Here is an 8,379-nt window from a genome sequence, read left to right on the forward strand (position 1 = left end):
ATTTTTAAGTTAGTATCCAGATTCGAAATGTGCATGAAGAAAATCCCCACATTTAAACTTTAAGAATAATTGCAAAGAGGAAAATAGGATATAAAAAAAGACACCATTCTCAGTTTCTCAGAACCGTTCTGTTTCTCTTTTAAATGCAGCTGACCAGAGCGCCCCTCCACCTAGCCTGGCAAGACCTTTCTGAGCTGTCCTGAGGCTCCCGTGCCCTTTCTTAAGCCTTTCCCCATCCCCTCCTACTCTTCTCAGCTGCTTCCTGCCCATCCCCTCTTGGGGTGCAGCCAAGACCCCCACACACAACCCTCCAAGGTCCCAGCTTCCAGCAAACACAGCCCTTCTCCTCCCTGGGCACCTGGATAACCAGGTGTGTTTCAGGAGGATATGGGAGGAGGCTATTCTATTTTTTCTACACCAGAGACCACGATTTGCATTTTCTTTCTCCCACACCTTTTTTACTTGGTAACTATTAAACATTCGAAAATATATAAAAATCCAGATCTGCCACTTTTTACAAATCAGGCCAAAAAATAAAAAAATTAAGTAGGTAACACGGCATCTCCTCTTAGCTGGAGCTGAGAACAAGCTGCCTCCTTACACAGAGAAAGGTGCTTCCAATCTGCCACAGCCCTCACCCTCTACTGTTTACACCCAACCCACTTCCCTCATCATGTTTACAAAACCAGTCTAGGCAACTAATACTCAAACTTAACCAAGGAGAGAGAGAGAGAGAGAGAGAGAGAGAGAGAGAGAGAGAGAGAGAGAGAGAGAGAGAGAGAGAGAGAGAACAAAGTGAGCAAAACTGACCTGAAAGACCTGAATTCAGACCTATGACTTAGCCTTCCATTTTCTAGATTCACAAAATGAGGGGTCAGACACTAAAGAAGAAATTCTTCCCACCTCTGACAACATTCCTCCTTCTGAGAGGCAGAGGGGGGGGGGGGGGGGGGGGGGTTGGTTTGCTGACATCCTCAGACCACGGGAATTGTGATAAAGGGGCCAAGAGAGGGGCCCTGTGCGAGGGGGCCATGTCACTTTATTTTCTGCTTGAAATGTGTCACTTGCCAGTGCCTTCACCGACCCAACCCTGGGGTTTTGCCAGCATATTAGGCTCGGGTAGCGACAAAGATGAACTGCGGACACAGAGTCAATAGATTAGTTTTACAAGCAGAAACACAAACAAAACAAAGGCAAAAAAAATTTTTTTTTTTTTTAATCTCTTGCTCTCCTTACAATAAATTGTATGAAACCAGTAGCCTGTTTATCAGAGGCTGGAGCCCAGGTGTGTCCCGGAAGCCAAGCCTCGAGCGCCATCTAGGTGCAGAGGGCAGCACTGCAGGCGCTGATCCTTGAGCTGCTCCTCCCAACTCTTGCAGACCCTTCCTTCCTTTCCTTCATCCCTTCTCAGGCTGCCTGAAGGTCTCAGTGGAGGCGATAGGCTATAGTGGGGAGCCAGGGGCTTTGCAATCACACCCTGCCACTCCGCTAACTGTGCGATCTTGGACAATTTGTTTACTTATCTGCAAAGTGGAGATAATCACGCCATCTTACTGGGTGATTGGAACACTAAGAAAAGCTACGTAATCTGGCATATAACATGGAGTCCATAAACTTTTATCCTCTTCCTCCACTGCACCGAGAATTTACTCAGCCACAGACAAATAACACCCCGGGGTTTGTTTTGTTCATCTGCACACCGGGGAGGGGATCCTGGGAGGGTGGTTGGAAGCGGACAGAACATAACCAATATATACAACTCCTGGCTCACAATGAGTGCTCAGCCATTAATAAGGGGAAGGGAAGGAACTGTAAATCTGGCCCTGATCAGTTACAGGCACCGAGATTATACAAACACGTGAGACAGTTATAAAGATAAATAAGACAGTCTTGTAGCGAGAGAGCCAAGTGTAAATAATAATCCAAGGTCATAAATTAAATGTATAAGCAAAGTGCACATCGATACAGATCTCCAGGCTAAATCAATTACCTCACCTACTCCTCATACACACCTGCAACCAAGAACTGTCACCCTAACTCAGGGACGAGCCAGAGGCGGCTCAGGGAGGGTAAGGGGACATGGCCTGGTCTTATGCTGTTCATGTCCCAACCTCTTCTTTGCTTCTAGTTTAGATCTGACCCATTCCCCAAAATGGATTCCTCATCTCTGGCACTGAAGCAGAAAAAAATTAAAATGGGACTCTTGCTTCCCTCTCTCCCCTCCCTGTCCCAGTACTCAAGGGGCCTGAAGTCTGGGCTATTCCAATTCTCCATCTCTCTCCCACACAGCCCCCTCTTTATGCCTCCACTCTTCTCTCTCCAGTTAGACCTCCCTCACTCCACCCCTGCAGAAGCCTATCAGGCCTCTCTCTTTGTCAGCCCTTCTCCCTCCAGCCCTCTGGCAGTGGCTCCCGGGAGGATCTCAGCAAGTCTAGTTGCAAGTCTAACCTCTCTAGTCTGCTCACCTTCCTCCAGGAAGCTTTTCCAACTACAATGCCCACAAGCATCTCTGCTTTCCCTCGACACAGATAGGTTGTCAACAACTCTGCCTACACATTAACATAACGGGGGAAGCATACAAGTTGTTCAACAATAAGCACGTGATGCCATTTGCCATAGGGGAAAATGCAAATCCAAACCACATTGAGATACCACTTCACACCCACTAGAATAGACACGGAGTAATTGGAACCTTCTACTTCAGACAACAAAGCTGGCAGTTCTTCAAAAGATTAAGCATAGAGTTAAGCATATGACATATCAATTCCATTATGTATAATATCCATGTAAAAACTATACACATGCCCGGCTGGCATAGCTCAGTAGTTGAGCATCAATCTATGAACCAGGAGGTCAAATTCTGATTCCTGGTCAGGGCACATACCCTGGTTGCAGGCTCAATCTCCAGTAGGGGGCGTGCAGGAGGCAGCCGGTCAATGATTCTCCCTCATCATTGATGTTTCTCTCTCTTCCTCTTTCTGAAATCAATAAAAACATATTTTCAAAAAATAACTATATATAGCCTTGGCTGGTGTGTCTCAGTTGGTTGCATGTCACCCCATGCACCCAAAAGCCACTGGTTCAATTCCCAGTCAGGACATGTGCTCTATCCCTGGTTGGGGTGCAAGCAGGAGACAGCAGATCAATGTTTCTCTCTTTCCATCTTCCTTCTTCTCTCTCTAAAATCAATTTTTTTAAAAAAATTAAAAAAAAAAACTATATACAGATGTTCATAACAGCATGATTCATAATGTCCAATCCTCCTCCATTAAAATCCCTGGGGGTGCGGCCCAGGAATCTGCCAGCATGTTTAACACGTGTCCTTTGTGAGACATCCTGAAAGTTGAAAAGCACTGACTTATAGGATCTAATTCATCCAAGGTCTGGGTCACAGTCAATACAATTTTACAGCCTGGATCTGTGGTATCTCTGATTCATTTTTCATCATTCCTGCATCAACACCTGCTGCTCCAGGCAACAGAAATGTTCTCTCCCTTCCCCTTCATTTGGCTCCTCCAACTGGCCTCCAGGTCTCCCCTCTGGTGCCATCTCCAGTAGCAAGCCATCCCAGGCTCCCAACCTCCCACAACTGGACTTACTATAACCCAATGGTTTTCAACCAGGGGTAATTGTGCTTCCATGAGACTTGGCAAATCTGGAGCTATTTTTAATTGTCACAACTGGGGTTGGGTGAGACTACTGTCTTGTACGTAGAGTCCACAGATGCTGTTAAATATCCCGCAATAGACAGGACAGTCTTTCCCCAATGTCCCCCTACACACACACACACACACACACACACACACACACACACACAACAAAGATTATCCAGCCCAAGTGCCAGAAGTACTGACACTGAGAAACCTTGCAGTAGCCTATTGTCATATGAGGTCCTCAATTGCAAGATTCAAGCTATAGAGCCCAACACACAATAGGTGTTCAGTAAATGTCAGTGGAATGGAGCATCTGTACACCTCATCTGGCATTTGGGTGTTCACTTATTCCCCACCTTATTCAGGAAAAGAATTGTAGCTGCTGACAAAAAAAAAAAAAAAAAAAAAAAAAAAAAAATCCACATACACAAACAAGCCTGTGCAATAGAATAGGATAAAATAAATGAGATTGACTGAGGAGAAAAAGAAGATAAAGCCATAGGTGGGTCAGGATCAGGTAAGCATTGGGAATAGTGATTCCAATCCCAGGTAGGCATGAGCTGACATTTGCCTTTGGGCTTCCTGCTGGCCACAGCAAAGAGGGAAACCTGAGATTCATAGCATTCATCCAATGAAAATACCCAGTTGCTCAAGGGAAGCACAGCTTTCTCTGATGCAGTGACATAAGAGGCACGGGAAAGAGGGAGGAGAGGGAGGAGCATCAACACACCAGGAGTCTTTCATGACTATTTCTTATAACTTTCTCTAGGTTACTTTGATCTCATTCTCTGCCATGTAACTTGATAGTTCCTCCCCCCTCACTGTTTGGACTTGGCCATGTGACTTTCTTTGATCAATGGGATGAGGACAGATATGGTGCAAGCAGGAGACTTAGATGGGTTTGTGGTACTGGATGTGCTTTCTTACATCTCTGCCATCGCCATGACAAGGACGTGCCTGGCTAACCCCTAGTCCAAACAAGGTGAAAGATATGTGGAGCCCAACTGACTCAAGTTGCCCCACCAACATGAAACCTGTAGCACAACCACCCACTGAGCCCAGCCTGGCTCAGCAAATCCCAGTTGCGTGACCAAGCCCAGCTGAGTCCAGCAGAGCCTCCCCTGCTTCAATGCTCAATCTGAGTACATGTCCACGGTTACAGACCACTGAGTATGGGGAAGGATTGTTATATGGCATTATTCTGGCACTAGCTAACTAACACATCTCCCAAGTACAAAATGAAGGAATAAACAAATATAAGCATTCTTTTTCAGGGATAAGATGGAGCGAATGAATCCACGTTAGGTTTCTCAACTGAACTAGATAATAACTCCTTGATGTTGGAACACAGATCCCCCTAAGTGGCCACCACAGACCTGCGTACTTAGAGACACTTGATGCAAATGTGTCGATCGGTATTTGAGTGCGAGCATAAACAATCCAGGCATTTCAGAACAATGCTGAAATGCACCAAAGTCAAAATGCTTGCAAAAATGGATGATCAATTGATTGAGTCAGACAGTCTATAGATTCAGATGCTCAATGCCCTGTCATATCAGGCCCACTGGGGACCTAAAATAGGCAGGTTTTCTAGGCTTGGCCCTCGCGTGGTAGCCACCCTCCTGCATATGGCTGGATTCTTCCTGGCCACCTCAGATCTCTCAGAAGTGAGTCCAAAAAGTCTCTTCATCTCCCATTCTACACATGGCTCCACTTCCAACTCAGAGTGACCCTTCATGTACTTCCCTCCACTGGGTAACTGGCCTGGGATCTCTAGCTTGAGCACTCAGATATTAAAAGGCTCGGCCCCATCTATACTTTCATTTCCTCAACTCCTCATGTAACAAAATGGTTAAGGCATGGGCTACGGAGTTGGTGGATCCTGGGTTTCTACCGCAGCTCTGCCATGTATGAGCTGTGTGACTTTGGGAAGGCACTCAATCTCACTGAGCCTTGGTTGTCTTAACTGTATAATGGACATGACAAAGTTTACCTGCCTTAAGGTTGTTGTTAGGTTTAAAGTACTCAGCATAACCCCTGGCACACAGTCGGTGTTTAATAAACGTGAACTATCATTTGGCTTTGAACTCGGAGAGTAGACTGGTCAGATTGGAATGGAAAAGTCTTGTGCCACAGACAGACCTGCTGGCAGCAGGAGTAAGGTCAGATACGCTACCCCCAGGTGACAGTGAGGGCAGCGGCTGCCTCCCTGCGATGTATGGTGGGTGCCCTGACAGGTCACTAATGGTCCAGGCAGCTTTACATAAACACCTTCGCAACAGCTCCCACTTTCATGTTGGAGACTCTTCTCAGCCATGGCCCTCTATTACCTCTGGGAACCATTTCAGCAGCTGGATCTGTGTGCTACAGTCACAATGCTGGACTTCCTCTCCCCTCAACCCAATGGGCCAACGGTACAGATCCTATTGTCTCTTCACTAAACTGACAGCTAGCTGGTCAGCTATGCATGAGTGCATTAGCAGAGACTGGTGCAGGAGCAAAAACAAAAGGAAGAGGCACCCTCGCCGGTGGCTCAGTGGTTGGAGCATCAGCCTGTGCTCCAAAAGGTCACGGGTTTGATTTCTAGTCAAGGGCACATTCCTTGGTTGCAGGTTCAATCCCAGACCCTGGTTGGGGCATCTTTGGGAAGTAACTGATCAATGTGTCTCTCTCACATTGATGTTCCTCTCTCTCACACTTTCTCTCCTTTCTTTTCACTCTCACTTAAAAAAAAATCAATGGAAAAAATATCCTTGGGTGAGGATTGACACACACACACACACAAAAAAAAAAAAAAAAAAAAAAAAAAAAAAAGAGGCAAGAGAACTAAAAAAGAGAGAGAGAGAGAGAGAGAAGAAAGATTTTGAACAGGGGTCAGATTATCAATGAAGTGCACAGTGGCCTCTGATTGTCTGGTCTGAATGTCCCTCCTACAAGGGATGGAGCTGTGCAAACCATTGCCCAAAGCAGCAAGAAGAGCAGGAGAAGGCGGAAGCTGACATGATCCAGCAGAGAGAAGAGTGGGACAGGAAGAGGAAGATGAAGGTCAAGCTGGAACGAAGCAGGAGTGGAAACACAGTTCAAAGTCTTGGCCCTCCCGCCCCTGGCCCCGGTGGAGAAACACATGATGATTTTGATAGCAGGATACTTGAGGTAAGAAATGTTTTCGATGTGACAGCAAAAAAGGGAAGAAAGAGATCAGTCAGTGTCCTGGCCGCTGTGGGGAATGGCAAAGGAGCCACGGGTTTTGCCACTGGAAAAGCCACTGAACCGGGGGATGCTTCCAGAAAAGCAAGGAACAGAAGCAGTTCACCCTTTGCATGATTTGGAACGCTACGGAGACCGTGTGATATTCCATGGGATCACTTTAACATGCAATGGGACACATGTCAAGATGAAGAAACTACCCAGAGACCACGGCCTCTGCTGCCACCCAGCAATCATCACCGTCTGACCCTCACTGGCATGGAAGACAGGTGCACCAAGGCCTCGGGGTCCCTCACGTGCTCACCTCACCTGGGCCTCTTCCAGGAGTTCTCGAACCTGGAAACCCACCAGCAGCTGGCAGGGAAGAGTCCAAGGGGAGTGCCGCCCTCTGCCCAGGGTGGCCACCCGCCGAAGGGGGTTTAGAAAAAGGACCCGGAGCCAGAACAGCCAATTGGACTGGGAAGAGGTGAGGACCACCCAGGAACAATGTGCTCCATACAGTCAGGTTTAAGAAGAGCCCCAGAGGATCCAAGATGGCTGCACAGGTAAACACCTAACCGCAGCCACACACAACAATTTCAGTAAAATACAACTAAAATACAAAATGGACATTACCCAGAACTACAGGAAAGTCAACTGACTAGAAATTCTACAACAAGAAGGAAAGAGAAAACCAGAAGGAAAATCAGAGGAGCTGAAAAAGCCTAAGGTATGGAGACACGCTGCGCGTGCAGAGAGAACAGAGCTGGAGAGTAGGGGGTGGCTGAGTGCCTGGCTGGCATTCCCTAGCGGGAAGGAGATAAAAGCTCCAGACTGTGCTGAATCCCAGACCCGACAGCGCTGAACCCCAGTTCTAGGCCAGACCTCTAGGTCAAACAAAGGGAGCCTGGGCTGTGAGGCGGAATATCAGAGGAGCAGCGAAAGGCAGAGCCCCCAGAGGCACGCAGAGGACGGACTGTTGACTCTGCTGCTAGATTGCCCTAGCGGGAAGGAGACAAAAGCTCCAGACTGTGCTGAGCCCCAGTTCCGACTGCTCTGAACCCCAGTTCTAGGCCAGACCCTGGGGACCCAGGCTCATACAGAGGGAGCCTGGGCTGTAAGGCGGAAACCCGGGGAAGCGGCGAAAGGACGTCCCGGAGGCGTGCACATTGCGAGCAGAGAAGGGACGGTTGGCTGTGCCGCAGGATTGCCCTGGAGGGAAGGAGACAAAAGCTCCAGACTGCTCTGAACCCCACTTCCAATCCCACTTCCAACTGAACTGAACCCCAGTTCTGGGCTCATTGGGGGAGAGCCTAGACTGTTTGGTAGCAGGCGAAACTCAAGGGCACCTCACTCTCAGAGGTGCTTGCAGCAAGTACCAAAGGACCCTAAGGAACACTGAGACTCAGGAGCCACATAGGACATGGCTGACGGAAGCCAAGGCTGTAGGCTCCCCCCTGAAACTCTGCCCCATCCAAGCTGAACATAGAGACTTTTAAGGCTACCAACTCAGGGAAGCTGCGAAAATGCCGAGACAAGG

The 8,379-nt window shown here is 47.9% G+C and overlaps 1 pseudogene; it reads left to right on the forward strand.

The window, feature by feature from the left end:
* Window positions 1-5,968: 5,968 nt before the first annotated feature.
* LOC118703687 lies at window positions 5,969-7,283 on the forward strand (annotated as a pseudogene).
* Window positions 7,284-8,379: the final 1,096 nt, after the last annotated feature.

This window comes from Pipistrellus kuhlii, unplaced genomic scaffold (genome assembly GCF_014108245.1).
Source record: "Pipistrellus kuhlii isolate mPipKuh1 unplaced genomic scaffold, mPipKuh1.p scaffold_m20_p_4, whole genome shotgun sequence".
NCBI lineage: Eukaryota > Metazoa > Chordata > Mammalia > Chiroptera > Vespertilionidae > Pipistrellus > Pipistrellus kuhlii.